Genomic DNA, 16,716 nt, shown 5'->3' on the forward strand with positions numbered 1-16,716 from the left:
TCCCTTGCAACACAATAATACAATAATGATATTGTTTATAGAATCTGTAATCTGATGTGCTGACTGACCACATTCATAATCACAGTTGCATGGACATAAGGCAAATTATTCAGTGAAATTCTTTTGGGAATATCCTGGAATTGCACTTTATTCTTTAACAATCATTTCCAATCAGTTTTTACTAACTTATTCCTAAAGTTAAGAGATTTTCCTCCTTCCTTTGTCTTCCAAATTAACTCTTCCATACATGTGCAGACAAAACTGGGCACATGGCTTCCACCCCATAGATAGATCTGACCTTCTGAGTAACTCTTGATCTAAATTTATCTTGTCTTTCTTTATGATTATGCTATTTATTTTTTAGAGGTAAACATTCTTCTTATCCACTTTATTTTGTCACATATGTTCTCCATCACTTATTAACATCTTTAATCTTATACACTGGTTTATTTTCTCTTTTTCTCAAACATATACAGTATTTCTCATTAAAAACAACAAGAAATAAAACACACACTCTGTTCTATTATTCCTTTCAATACATCTTACTTTTGTCTTTTCCTTAATGGTCACTGTCCTTGAGTACTTTAACAGATGATTCCATTTCCTTATCCCCTCCTTTCTGCTTAAAAACTAATTTTCAACCAAACTGCTCCACTGAAGTTACCATTTGGAGATAATCTCTTACTTTCTAGTTCCATTTAAGCCCATTTCTTTACCCTCATTTTAACCATACCTCTTTCTTCGGGCCTGCTGATTAGTCTCTCTTCTTCTACCTTCTCTTAGTTTTTGTGATATTTCCTTCTTCTGGTTCTTCTACTTTTATGATCATGATTTCTTTGTCCTCTCACTAGTTTTACTCTCTTTTCAACCTCCTTAATCATTTATTGAAGTACACCATAAACTAAAGACAAAAAGTGTAATTGTACATCTTCATAAAAATTTTTACGAAGTATACATTCCAGTGTAACCAACATCTAAGTCAGATAACAGAATATCAACACCATCCCAGAGGCCAATCAGTACTCTATCCCATTCTATCTTAGTAGTCCTTAACTTTATTCTTCTCCTTCAACAAATAACTTTTGTGAATTAACTTGTGATCTCCACATTGATGAATCTCAAACTGACATTTCAAGGACAGATGCATTGTTTGAAATCTTTGGTTCATTCATCTCCTAATCCCTTTTATTCAAGCAGATATCAGAATGTAACAACTTTTTCAACATCTCAATTTGTTTCTTTCTTTTCATTTCCATGTCACCATGTGGTTGAGACCAGAAGTCCATAAACTATGATCTACAGACCAAATAAACCCTCTGTCTTGTAAATAAGGTTTAATTAAAACACAACCATGCTTATTTGTTTATATATTGTGTCCAGTAATTGCCACAGAAATCGTATGGTCTAAAAAGTCTAAAATATTTACTAACTTACCCTTTATAAAAAGTTTACCAAACCCTGATTTATGTCTTCACTGTATTACACTAAATGGCTGCAGCAACTTCCTACTTGGTCTTTTAATTCTAGTTCCTCTCTCCTGCAATCTTTGGATAACTGCCTTGTTAAACCTACTGAAACACGCTTAGTTTCATCATGAATTCCCTTGTTCAATAGAGGATCAAACTCCTTTCTCTGGCAAACAAACTCTATTAGAACACAAAGTAAGAAGTACAGGCTTTAAAGGAGGCTGCAGTGGTGTACAATTTTCAAGCCCATTCCACTACCTCCTTCCTTGATGCCTTTACTTCTTCCTTTTTCCTATACCTTAATCCCCTTCACCCAGGCCTCACTCATTGCTGTATCTTGCTGTTACCAGATGTTTCCCTCTTCATTCCTTATGAGTATTTCCCCCTTCCATCATATCCATCCCTTCAAAGCTTGCACGCTCTTCATAGTTGGCTCAAGTTCTACCTCCCCCTCAGGTAACCCCAAAGCCTGTCATCTTCCCCATTGTTAGCATCCCGCAACACTTGTAGATTGTAACACAGATACACCTCTTGATCATCTATTGTCTTATATTATTTCCTCATTGACTGAAAGCTCTCCAGACGCAGATGACATCACTTCTGCTTTCTAAAATCCACTGGGCATATAGTGAAAACTTAATAAATACTGGTAGTTTTGATTTCTAGGCTTCATGAGGAAATTATCAGCAATCAGAATTATTGTTCAGAAAATGATACCATAGTCTCAGTTACCATGGTAGACTCAGGAAACTACATTTTTGATTAAAGCCTTAGCTTGGAATAGAATCTAGAAATTTGGGTGACTGAGCACAACTGGTGAAGAAAAATATTCTACAGAAGGTTGCAGCTCTAAAAGCCTTCACTTTCATACCTCAAATCACCTACACTTTGTCAGTCTAGGTACAGTAGCTTAGAAATGGCATATTTCACATTCTGTAAGTTTTCATCGTGGACAGAATGTTCATTTTCTTAATACTTACTCAATTTGTCTCAAAAAAATCACATCCGGAGTTTTTTCACCACATTTTTTTCTGGTTTCCGAATCTAAAAAAAATTAATGCTTTATTGCAAATAACCACCAAAGTAACTTAGAAGAATGTGGATTCAAAGGAAATATAAAACCCTGGGACACCTGGGTGGCTCAGCAGGTTAAGCATCTACCTTTGGCTCAGATCATGATCCTGGGGTCCTGGGATCAAGCCCTGAGCCTTGTGTTGGGCTCCGTGCTCAGCAGGGAGTCTGCTAATCCCTCTCCCTTTGCCCCTCACCCCACTCATTCTCCTCTTGCTCTCTCTCAAATGAATAAATAAAATCTTTTTTAAAAATTCAAAGCTATATATATATATATATATATATTTATACACACACACACACACACACACTTGAAAATATTTATCAAAAAAAAAAAAAAAAAAAAGAACAGGTAAGAGTTAAGAGCCTGAAACTGCTAAAAATACCCAAGGATGAAAACTACCATATGCACTGTCTTCCATGAAAAGGCCACCATGAACAACTTTTACAAGTTTCTTCATATTGAGTGCAAGAAAAAAATCTCACTTGCAATGAGTCCAAATGCTTGAAGTTTTTAGAACTCTGAATCGCATTGTTACCCTATAGAGAGAAAGCAAACCCCCTACGCCAATTGAAGAATAAGGCAGTCAAGGCAGAAGGAATAGCAGACCACAGGATTCATCAGACTGGGCTATTTGCCTAACATTGTGCTACCCAAGAAAATATTATGAAAGGTTCATTGTAACCTAAGATATTGGATGTAGTCCAGTAACATTCCAACTGTAACTGCAAGTAGTAGTAGTATTACTAATGTAGTACTAGTACTACTAGTACTAGTACTACTAGTACTAGTAGTACTACATTAATAGTACTAATGTACTACTAGTACTAGTAGTAGAGGCAGTAACTAAGGATCTACGATAGTGGGCACAGGGCACCCAGCATTCAAGTGACAGTCCTTTCTAGAGTATACTTTTTGCAGCCACGGTAACACACACACACACACACACACACACACACACACACACACAGAAAAATGCCATTAAGAAATCCTAAATTATAAACATTTATTTTCCAAAGTCTTTTTGCTTCTTTCCTGCCATCTCATGTTTTCTTTTGGAGTTTTCTGGAATACAAAACTATAAACCATAAAGAACAAACTCAAAGGTCTTTTGGGTATAGTGATTAGAATGAAGCAAAAGTTTAAAGAGATTTAAATGGCCTCTGGGATAGCCTCGTTTGCTGTAATTTCTTTTTTGTTGATGGCAAAGTATGCATCTTTTTTGTTGATGGCAAAGGATGCAATTTATTTTTTGCTCCATGATTACTTCAGGATGCTCTGCCTAATCTCTTCCTTGCACTCTCAAGGCTCAAAAGTGACCCTTTTTCAAGGGCTTCTGGGGCCTCCGTTCACTGACTGGGGGAAGGAAACATGACACAGAGGTGATGCCCCAGAGCAAATGTAAATTTTACCTGGGTTCTGCTCCAACAGACTTCTTGTCACTTAAGAGTGCTATGAATTTTAATATGATTCTTATTGCAACTCAGTGGCTTACTTTTAATCTTCAATCTGTGGAATGTATTGATCATATTCATCAGGTCATAGAGGTGCCCTTGCTGTAGGCATCAAAGCTTTTATAGAGAAGGATATTCAGTTTCTGCTTAAATACTTAGTTATCTCTCTGAAAATTATTCCTGATTTTAATTTTCAGCTTTCTTTTGTTTCATCCTGATTTTACTAGATGGAAATTAACTTCAGAAATATCGTCACCTATAACAACTGATCACCTTAAACATTTATGTAACCAGTATACATCCAAATGTTCTATTCAGAAGCACTCATTCAAGTCACACACTTTAAATAACTACTGCATATATAGACACTGAGCTCAGAACTGGGAACATCGTGATAAATAAACCCAAATACAGTATTTGTCTTTATGGTGCTCAAGGCTTAGTGGGCAGAGATAGGCACTAAGCAAAAGACCATAAAACAAATGTGAAATTTCGATTATATCAAGTGTTATGCAAAAGAGTCATTTCATGCTATGAAGACCCACAATATTTTTTTGAAAGATCAGATCCTTCTTCCCTAAGGAAGTGATGTTGAAACTTACATATGAAGGATGATTAAGAGCTAAAATAGGCAAAGAAAGTAGAAGAGTGTACCAGTTATAACAAATGGCATAATGAAGACTCTGCGGTAGAAGGTACCTGGTGAGCGTAGGCATTGAAAAAAAGTACATGTGAGTGAGGTAAAGAGAACAGAAACATGCGGGTATAAGAACCTGAGTCCTCTTGATTCTACCCTCAAACTATCTCTTGATTGTGTTCATTTCTCTCTGTCCTCACCCTATTGCCCTACTTGAAAGTAGGATCTGTTGTTTGCTCTTACCATTTCACTGGTGCCCCCTAAAATTAATTCTCTGCATTCTAGCCAGTGATCTTTTCCAAATACAAATTACATTTATGTCACTTCTCTACTTAACACCAATCAATTGCATCTTACCTTTTATTGGATAATAGAACTATCTGAACAGTCAGGCCCTACCCACTTCTCCAATATCATCTCCACTCATCTAACCCATGCCTTCAATGCTTCTGACATTCTGGCCTCTCTGTTCCTCCAGAGAACATTTATACAAGCTGTTATCCCTGCATGGAAGTTTCTTATATCTTCAGCTGATAACCATATAATGGCTTCCATAAAGAGAACATTGGTTATGAAAAGGTCTCCCAAACTAGATTGGGTCTTCCTCCATTTATGTATTTTTATGGCATCCTATAATTTTCCTTTCTGACTTATATCGTGGATTTTATTACTGACCCCAATTTTTCATTCTTCCTTTTGTCCAAACTTTTTGCCATGTAGCATTTTAGCTCCTGCTGCAGAAGTTGTGTGTAATTCTCTACTCCTTGCCTTTGAACTTGTGATGTAACTTGCTTTGGCCAATGAGACATTAAGTAAGCTGGAACTCGGAAACTTCTTTTAGTTAGAGGGCCCCCACTATAGGAAGAACACATCCTAGTTATCCCACTGGTCCAAGAAGAATGAAACATATAGAGTAGACCCAACCTTTATATGCTCCAGCTGAGCCCAGCAGAGATCAGCAGAGCCATGCACCACACCAAAATAAGTGGTTTTTATTGCATGTATGTCAGAAATTTTTGTAATTATCTATTACACAGCAGTAACTGATGCAACTTGTAACAGGTGTGGATGTTTTAAAATAAGAAATATAAGATATGTCACATTATTTGTCTAAACCAATAAGGTTCTATGAATAGCACGGGTAACCACTGAGGGATTTTTACAGATGACGATTTTAGTTACCTGGAAGAAGTTGGCAATAACCAGAAAAAGAGCTCACTGTCACTAACTACCTGGGTGATCACGAACAAGTTACTTAATCCCACTGGTACTATGCTTTCCTGTCTTTAAATAAGGAGAATGGACTGAGCAGGAGTAATAAATAGGTTCATCTTGAGAACTGACTCCAGCTGATGGCTGTGACTTTCTGGAATGCAAAGACCCTAAGGCCAAATTTAGGCTCTGTCAGCTGAGTGTCATGATCCATTTGGAGTGTCTTCCTTGGATAAGAGAGGAAGGTTTTGCAGCACCAGAGCCAACATATTTGATCCCCAGATTAGAGGAATTCAATGTCCTTTCCATATTTGACATACCCCATAACCAGAGAAGTCAATAAATTGATAGGAACAATAGAAATGAGTTCTAACTACAACCGTGTACAAGAATGATCTACTTTCTTTATTTTTTTTTTCCATGTTTCTCACCAAAGTTTTAGGTACACAGAATTGTTTCATAAAAAATTGTGACTGTTTAATTGCTGTGGTAACTCCACAGAGCAAGGGTTTAGTCAATGGGCTGATAAACCAGAAGCTTTTTGGATACAACTGACACTCACCTTACTACAAACACTCACTAAATTAGGGAGGGAAAAAAAGAGGTGAAAATTACTGACTTGCATTTCTTGAGTTGTTGGTTTCTTACAGGGCTAGATTTGGGGGCTCAAAATCATGTTTGGAGACTTAGGCTTTTTTTCTCCATCCCCCCAACTCAGCTCCCCCTGGGGACTCCCCATGGTAAATTCTGCCCCCTGGCAGTTCTAGGCTCCCTTAATAGTTTTGGGGTGGGGGGGGAAAGAGTACTGAGTCTCACTGGACCTAATTCACCCATCTAGGTTACTCCTGAACCAACCCGTATTTCTAAAGAAAATGTCTTACTGAATTGACTGTGTCAAGGAAGAGCTGTGCGTGCTGGGGGGACTGCCATTGATTTTTATTTTCTTCTTTATATTTTTCCTATATATTCCAAATTTTCTACAATGACTATATGATACTTTTATGATCAGAAAAATGAAGATATTATTTATAAAAATAGAACAAAAAAGGAGGAGCAAAATGTCCGATTCACTCTTCGTTTGAACAATATACAACTTTACTATCTTTGAACCTATTTCACTCGGTTCTAGGGAAATAGATCTTAGATATACTCCATTTTTCACACATTATGTTACAAATCAAAAGACTTCTTTTGATCCAGGCCATTTTTAATTCTGCTAAAAATAATTTTTTCATGAAAGCTACTAGACAGCCAGGCATGAGACAACTTGCTTTAAAATGTGCTTGTTTTGGTTAACAAAAGATCTGGACATAGTGATACACTACTTGCTTCTGCACAGAAGACTCCATTATTTCTTCTGTTTTACATGCAGCTATTATTTGCAGGATTAAAAGATGCTTCTAAGTATAGACCATCCACATAAACTTTGAGAAAAACAAAAGGATAAAGTTAATTATAAATTCAGGAAAAATACTGCGTGCCCAAAGCAAATCTATGGTGTAATGAGTAGCCTGAACAATACTAACTTTGAATAAGTATTGTTTATCCAATGCTGTGTACTGTGTGAGATTTCCTTCAAGATTGAAAGTGCATTGTTCAGGTCTTAAAAGGAATTCTTAAGATCTCTCACCATATAATAACCATAGACTAAGACTCCAGTTAACTGCAATAGATTTGAAATAATATAATTAATAATGTTGATTAGATTTATTTTTAGTCCACAATGTACTAAACAAGCAGATCTCCATCCTGCTTATCCTAGATTACTAGGATATCTCTTCCTTGCCTGCTTTCTTTTGGCCAAATTCTAACACTGAACCCTGACTCCCATGCTATCCTGCTTTTGGCCCCAGTTCAATTTCTTCAGATCCTGCTTCTGGAAGGGATCAAATAAAATAAATTATGCTAGGTTAAAGTAAATAATTCAAAAATGTCCAAAGATACATATATTGCAACATTTTTATCTTCCAAGGAAGAGAATGCTTTTATTTCTCTAAGTCAGCAACCTAACAAAAAAAAATGGATAAAAATTTTGTCACCTTAGCCGGCTAGCTAAGCAAAATTGTGCACACACACACACACACACACACATATATACACACACACACATATATATATACACATATGTGTGTAATATATAGATATATATTACATATTTTTGTAAAATTTGGATTTCAGGATGCTCAAATCACACATAAAAACAACAGCTTAAGACATATCCATATTAAAGATTTATTTATTTTAGAAAGAGAGTGTGTGAGCTCAAGCTGGGGGAGGAACAGAGAGAGAGGGAGCGAATCTCAAGCAGACTCTGTACTGAGAGCGTGGAGCCCAACATGAAGATCAATCTCATGACCTTGAGATCACGATCTGAGCTGAAATCAAGAGTCGGAAGCTTAACCGTCTGAGCAACCCAGGTTCCTGGATATATACATATTATTAAAAACTACTTTCTCTGTGTAAATTCAACTCAAATAAAACTACTTTCTCTGTGCAAATTTGATTTAAATATCTGCACAGATATATACATAAATTTTATTCTACAGAAAAAAAATAAAAATTCAATCAAGGGAATAATTGAATTTGAAATAAAGTTTTGTGTTTTGGAAACCATTAAAACTCACTTTAATATCATTTTTCTTTTTAACACTAAGAAAAATTTCCATGGAACACAGAAGTGGAACTAAATGGGGACCTATGATGTAGAGATTAATTCTGTCTAGCTATTTATCGAATGTTCCTTCTTATCTATCTATATCTGCAACTGAAAAGTGTTATATTTTGGTTAAAACTATAGGAGTCACTTTATTCTGTTGCACTGAAATAATGACACTAGTGTGCGAAACCTAGAACTGCTGCGTCTCTGTATATCAGGTGCAGTCCAAATATTTAATTTAAGATGACACATAATTTGGAAATAACAAACTTCTTATAAAGGAAGATTGCTTTAGTAAATTATAGCAAGCACCCTGATAGTGCTTTATGCAACCATTTAAAAGGACATTTAAAAGGCTATGTAGAAATAACAAAAATGTTTGTATGATTTTATGTATAGAAAAGCTTCACGAGAGCATGTGTGTCACAGACAAGGCTCAGAAAGCAAGGTGCAAAGGATGAAAAGTTGTGTTTGAGTACTGGGATTAGGAGTGACTTATTTTAATATCTTCTTAAAGATCTTTGGTAATAATGCTCTCAAGGAACAAAGTTCATGTCTTCATATTTAGCTGTGACTGTTTCCACCATTAATAGATATTCATGGGTGTTGTTTTCAACCAAATTGTGGAAGGTCATAATATCAATCATCTTTCACATTTTAAACACCTAATTGTGGAACAGAAATCTCCCTATAAAAGCATTCTGTATTTAAGATTTCTCATCTTATTCTCCCATTTCTTCTTAGTCAGTGAGTGCTATCAGCAGATGAATTTGATTCAGTATCCTTCAGTTAAGAGCAAATATTTTCATTATTCAAATTATGTTCTGAACAGCGTGCTTCTAATTATACAGAAAGCAAGGTTCCCTCACAATCTTTCATGACATTATCAATAGAAAGCAAGCATACATGCATGTCCACCAAGAATTTAAATTTTTAAGCTGAATGTCATTCAGCTTAGAAAACATCAGTCTAGCTAGAAATATGTATATGTAGACTTAATTTTGATTCTGTAACTATAAAGGAAAGTAAAAGGGCAACTGGAGAATGTCAATAACCCAGTTACATTAAAATGTTTCATGGTTATCGGACCAAAGATACCTCATCTCTCCTGCGGCTCTTAAAATTGATGATCACAATGCAGAAATGGGTGAGTTTGATTTTTTCACTAGCTTAGTCCCACAGAGGGACCTCTGCATACCAGAAATTGAAATTAAATCATAAATTTTAAACCCCACAGCACCACATTCTCCTTCTACCATACTACCTAAATTTCTGACACATCTCAAAATGGTAACCCCAGTCCACAATACATAGAACCATCACTTTGTTCTAGCTACCTTCTCTCTTGAAAGAGATCCATGTGGTCTTTGATGTTTGTCTCAGCCTCACTCATCTTTCCATTGTTGGTTTGCAAACTGTCCCTGTACACAAGGGATGTACAGCAAGGAGAGACTTAAGAGAGACAGGCCTACTCCATATTGGTAGATGCCAGGTTTAAAAAGCTAGGGAACTCACTTACAAGGCTTGTCTTGGCGGCTGCGGGAGAGTTAGATCTCTTCGCCTACCTGCTAGAAGCCTAAAAGTTTATATAGAGGCCTTAAAGTGTTCAAACATATACACCATTCAGATGATCTTAATAATACGTTGCTATCCCAAGACTGTGTCCTTGGGACAGCTTCTAGCGTGGGGAAGATAAGCAGAATACACAAAACAGGGAAGGAGGTAAAGGTCTGATCACCAGGCTCAAGCTCAAGGATCAACAGGTAGTCATGTCCTCCCAATGACCTCCTCCACTGCCTGTCCAGATCCCATTATAATCAATAGATGATAACTCATGTGACTATTTATGTCTAACTTTAATAATCAGGGCTCCAGAGGACTTCTGTCTCAGTTTAGCATCAGATGAACAGTACAAACTTAATTTTATAACCTGTCCTAAGCAAGAAGAAATAAATGGGTTTAGCTTTTCATGTCAGTAAGAGTCATCATTTTTTGAGCACTTGAAAGCCAAGCATCCTGTAAAATACTTTTAAATAGCATTAAATTTACACAAAGGCCCATCTGACAGATAAAAATACTGAGGAATATTCAAATTCAAGTCTGACTGACTCCAATACATTAGCACTGTACTCCATTATTATCTAATTCCTCTACTGAATATATCTAAACCCCAACTCAGTCCCCATTCCTAAGCCATCCTGTCCATGATCTCCATGCTCTGGTCATAGGTCCTGTACTCTTATTTATTAGAGATCTTTAAAAAAAAACAAAAACAAAAACAAAAACTAGTGTTGGCTGTAAAATGGGACAGCCTGTGTATTATTAATTTCTGCATAGCAAATTACTCTGAAAGTTAGCATCTTAAAACAAACATTTGTTATCTCATAGTCTCTACAGGTCAGGAATCTGGGCATGGCTTACTCAGATGCCTCTGGCTCAAAGTCTCTCAGGAGACTGTAGTCAAGCCATTAGCCACACCTACAGTTTCATGTGGAGGCTTGACCAGGGGTGGAGGAAGTGGCAAGCTCTTTTACCAAATTCACTGTGTTTGTTGGCAAGTCTAGGTCCCCTGCCACAGAGACCTCTCCACAGGACCTTCTCATGATACGGCAGCTTGCTTCCTCCAGAACTGGGATCTTAGAGAGAGGTCTCAAGACAGACGCCACAGCTTTGTTGTAACATAATCTTGGAAGCAACAGCTCATCACTTCTGCTATATTCTCTTCACTAGAAGCAAGTCACAAATCCAGAAAAGGGGATTACATATGGAGGTGAATACCAGTAAGCGAGATCACTGAGGGCCATCCCAGAGACTGCCTTCTGCACCGCCACTCCAGCACTCCCTACCACCTGTGTCTCACATCCCTGTTGTCTCTTCATCTTCCAGTCATAACTGCCATTCTACTGCAAGGCTATAAAGACATGTTTATTATTCTCTTAGTCGTTATTCCTGGGCTCAAGTTCCTGACTCCTTTCTGAAAATGGTACCTGAAATCTCTATTATATAACTCTTGAAATCTTTTTTAAGGTTCTTAAAATCAGGTTAAGCTGCTCAAACTGTCACTGAAGCTAAATTTGAATTGGAGGAAATCTTGGCCTTACCTTCACCTGCTTCCCAATTTATCCCTTGACTAACCCCTAATATTAGCCCATAGGCTTAGTCTTTGGTTTTTCCTTGTTTGTCTGTTTCCTACCTATATAAAGGAATTTCTCTGAATATACTCCTCTGAGCTTCAGGTAATTTTTTACAAGCCTTAAATGCCTACCCACACCCCATGCCCCACCATACCTCAATGTTTCATTTTTGCCTTTCCCAAGATAGACCTTTTCTAAGACAGACCTTTCCCACTTGGCCTCCAGAGATCTTCCCCTGTGTCAGACATCTCTGCACTGGCATGTAGCCATCTCTTTCACCACTGCTCTTAGGAACTTCCGTAACTTGGGGCCCTGGAAAGCTCTCAGTCCTATTCAGATTGGTGCTTCACAGCTCTTCCCAAGTTGCTAAGGCTGGTTCTGCTCTTCAGTGAAACTTAGTTCTAAGTCCTAACCTAGTGTTACCATTTAACATCTCCATAGCAACGTTTTTAAAATTTATTTACTTTGTTTTACCACAAAGATTTTGTGGGTTGGGGAGCTACCAGGACCTACTTCCTCTATTGGTGCCCACTTTCTGGCAGGAAAAAAACACAATGGTATATCAATGAAGTGTCAGATTTTTGAGGATTTATATTCACATATCTGCTTTAGTAAAGGGATATGGGTAATTCATGTTCGAAATGTCATGTATACATGTTTTAAAGTCAGATATTAAGAGATTATAGCCCTAAAATATGCTTTATTTTTCACTGTAAAGCTAACCAATCTATAATAAAATGCATTGATAATAATGAAGACAAACCAATCATTATCTGTTAGAAAGAAGAGCAGCAATCCAAAATCAAGCAAGTCAAGGTAACACTGATGGTTTACTGCTACACAAAGCATTCTTTCCTAAAATTGCAGAAACTCCATCTATCTGCCTGTATGCATGTGCAATGGAACTTGCCGAATAGTAACAAGCATTAGGGGAATACTTTAACTTGTTTCTACAATAATAAGAAAACATTCAGTTAAGTATTAATTACAAGTTGATCCTCTTAATACACTTATTTTACTAGTGAACAATGCTTAGTTTTATGTAAAATGCCTACGGATTTGCATATCACCCATCTATAGGAAATGGAAGGACTGAATTTTTAACTAAACTCATAGCACAGCAGGAGAAAACTCTTGACCTGTTAGTAGAACTCCACATCCTTTGTGTGACACCCATAGGGTTAGATATATTTCAGAATTTTTCAGATTTAAGAAAGAATCCAGTACACATACTGTATGTGATACACCACGGCAGTGCCAAGGGAAATACCCTGTGAACAAATACGTTTATACGTCTACTGTATGTTTTACAGTAGATAAATAAAGACTATAAATAGTTTCAAATCATTTCAGGTCAGGATTTGCTGTGAAATGAGTTTACACCAAACTTAACAAAAATCTGTTGGTTCTATTGATTTGGATTTTGTAATTTGTGGCTAAGAAATTATGTATTTATACAGTGTTCCAGATGGCATTTCAAATCTGAAATGTTTGAATCATCCTGACATTAATAATCACTAGCGTCTAGGGGCACCTAAATGGCTCAGTTGGCTAAGTGTCTGCCTTTGGCTCAGGTCCCAGGATCCTGGGATCAAGCCCCACATGGGGCTCCCTGCTCAGTGGAGAGCCTCTTCTCCCTCTCCCTCTGCCTGCTGTTCTGCTTTACTTGTGCTCTCTATCTCTCTGTTAAATAAATACATAAAATTTAAAAAAAAATCACTAGTGTCTACCTCCAAATGCTTTCTTTAAAAACTCAGTCAAGGGGCACCTGGGTGACTCAGTCAGTTAAGCGTCTGCCTTTAGCTCAGGTCATGATCCCAGGATTCTGGGATCCAGCCCCATATCGGGCTCCCTTCTCTGCTGGAAACCGGCTTCTCCCTTTCCAACTCCCCTGCTTGTGTTCCCTCTCTCACTGTGTCTCTCTCTGTCAAATAAATAAATAAAATCTTAAAAAAAAAACAAAAACTCTTAAAAAAAAAAAAACCAACACAAAACTCACTCAAGCTCCTCTGGGTCCCTATTTTTCTATTTTTTTTTTTTTAACCTGACAAGTATTTTATTATGTTAATTATTTTTCACTCTCTCTCTCTCTTTTTTTTTTTTTAGGTTTTGATGTAGTGTTCAATGATTCATTATTTGTGTGTAACACCCAGCTGATTATAACACGCACCTTCCTTAATACCCATCACCCAGCTATTTAATAAGTGATCTATTAAGGATTTATGCATGTCCTTTTCTTTTCTTATTAACTTTATTGAAAGTTACTTTTCAAAAAATGATTTACTTAAAATAAACTAAATCTAATTAAAGACCATAATTTTCAGTTTTGATAGTTGTATACACCTGTGAAACCAAGACCACAATCAAGATACAAAACATTTCCAACTTCCCCAAAAGATTCCTCATGCTCTTTTGTAATCTCTTTCTCTCCACCCTTCCTCAAGTTGACCATTAATCTGCCTTTTTCCCCCACTTAAATAAATATGAATTTTATGATTAACAAATCATATAGTTAAAAATACAGTTAAAAATCTTTTGTGTCGGGGCACCTGGGTGGCTCAGTGGTTTAAGCCGCTGCCTTCGGCTCAGGTCATGATCTCAGGGTCCTGGGATCGAGCCCCGCATCGGGCTCTCTGCTCAGCAGGGAGCCTGCTTCACTCTCACTCTCTCTGCCTGCCTCTCTGCCTACTTGTGATCTCTCTCTGTCAAATAAATAAATAAAATCTTTAAAAAAAAAAAAAAAAAAAAAAAAAAAAAAAAAAAAATCTTTTGTGTCTGTCTTCTTTCACTTGTCATAACATTTTGAGATTCACCTGTGTTGCTCTATTCAATGGCAGTTCTTTTTATGGCTAAGTACTGTTCTAATGTGTGGACATACCACCTTTTATCATTCACTTATCATTAGACATTTGGGCTGTTTACAATTTGGGACTATTGTCAATCCAGCAGCTGTCTTTGAATGGACATAAATTTTCATTTCTTACTAATGTAAATACCTAAGATCAAAATGGCTGGGTCAAATAGTATGTATATTTTTAACTTTTTGAGTTTTTTCCAGAGTGGCTTGCAATTTTACATTTCTATCAACAGAATATAAGAGATATATAAGTTGGGGTGGCTGGGTGGCTCAGTCAGTTAAGTGTCTGTTTTCAGCTCATGTCATGATCCTGGAGTCCTGGGATCAAGCCCTGCATTAGGCTCCCTGCGCAGCAGAGTCTGCTTCTTCCTCTCCCTCTGCCCCACCCCACCACTCATTCTCTCTCTTTCTCAAATAAATAAACAATTTTTTTAAAAAAAAGAGTAATATATAAATTGAAAATTTGTGTAACCTAATCGTGAAGCCAAAATTCAAGTGGTTTTTTCAAATTTTCTTTTGGGTTGCTTTTCTTCTTGTAATTGAGTTAAAATCATTCTTTTTTCTGGATACAAGTCCTTTGTCAAATATACATATTGGAACATTTTTTTCCCATCTATGTCTTGTCTTTTTGTTTTCTTAATGGATATCTTGAGGAGCAAAATCTTTGAATTTTTATAAAGTCTGATTTATCTTTTTTTTCATTCTTATAAAGAGTTTCTCCTGCTTTTTAAAAAGTTTTGTAGTACTCAATTTATATTTAGACTTATTACTCTTTTAGAATTAATTATTATATATGGTATGAAGTAAGAGCTAATGTTCCTTTTCTAAAAAGTATGTCTCCATTGTTCCAACACCACTTGGTTAAAGACCTTCCTTCCCCATTGAACTGTCTTGACATTTTTGTTGAAAATAAATTGACCATTTATGATAAAAAAAAAAACCTAAACAAAGTAGGATTAGAGGGAATATACTGCAACATCATAAAGATCATATATGAAAAACTCACAGCTAACATCGTACTCAGTGGTGAAAAACTAAGAGTGTTTCCCGTAAGGTCAGAGACAAGACAGGATTTCATTTTTTTTACAACAAATTTACAAATTGGTAAGGAAGAAGTAAAACTTTCACTATTAGTGGATGACATGATACTATGTATAAAAAACCCTCAGGACTCCACCAAAAAATTAATAGAACTCTCAATGAATTTAGTACAGTTGCCCGATAAAAAAATCAATGTACAGAAATCTGACATTTTGTACACTAATAATTAAGCAATAGAAAGAGAAATTAAGAAAGCATTCCCATTTACAATTGTACCAGAGATAATAAAATACCTAGGAATAAACTTAACCAAGGAGGTGAAAGACCTGTACACTGAAAACTGTAAAACGCTGATGAAAGATATTGAAGACAACACAAACAAGTAGAAAGATAATCCATGCTCATGAATTGGAAGAGCAAATATTGTTAAAATGTCTATACTACCCAAAGCAATCTGCACCTTAATGCAATTTCAACAGTATTTTTCATAGACCTAGAACAAAAAATCCTAAAATTTGTATGGAACCCCAAAAGACTCCAAAGAAGCAAAAACAATCTTGAAAAAGAAAAAAAGCTTTGTTTAAAGCTGGAGGTATCACAATTCCAGATTTCAAATTATACTACAAAGCTGTAATAATCAAAACAGTTATGGTACTGGTACAAAAATAAACACACAGGTCAATGGAATAGAATAGAAAGCCCAGAAATAAGACCACATTTATTTGGTCAATTGATCTTTGAAAAAGGAGGGAAAAATATGCAATGGGAAAAAGCCTCTTCATCATGTGGTATTGGGAAAACTGGACAGCTATATGTACATGCAAAAGAATGAAACTGGATCACTTTTTTATAACATATACAAAAACAAACTCAAAATGTATTGAAGATCTAGATGTAAGACCTAAAAACATAAAAATCATTGAAGAGAGCACAGGCAGTAATCCTTCTGACATCAACCATAGTAACTTTTTTCTAGATATGTCTTCTGAGACAAGGGAAACAAAAGCAAAAAATAAACTATTGGGACCTCACCAAAACAAAAAGCTTCTGCACGTGAAGGAAACAATCAACAAAACTGAAAGGCAACCTACAGAATAGGAAAAGATATTTGCAAATGATATCTCTGATAAAGGGTTAGTATCCAAAATACACAAAGAACTTTTACAACACCCAAAAAACAAATAATC

Source organism: Martes martes, assembly GCF_963455335.1.
Source record: "Martes martes genome assembly, chromosome: 7".
Classification (NCBI taxonomy): Eukaryota; Metazoa; Chordata; class Mammalia; order Carnivora; family Mustelidae; genus Martes; species Martes martes.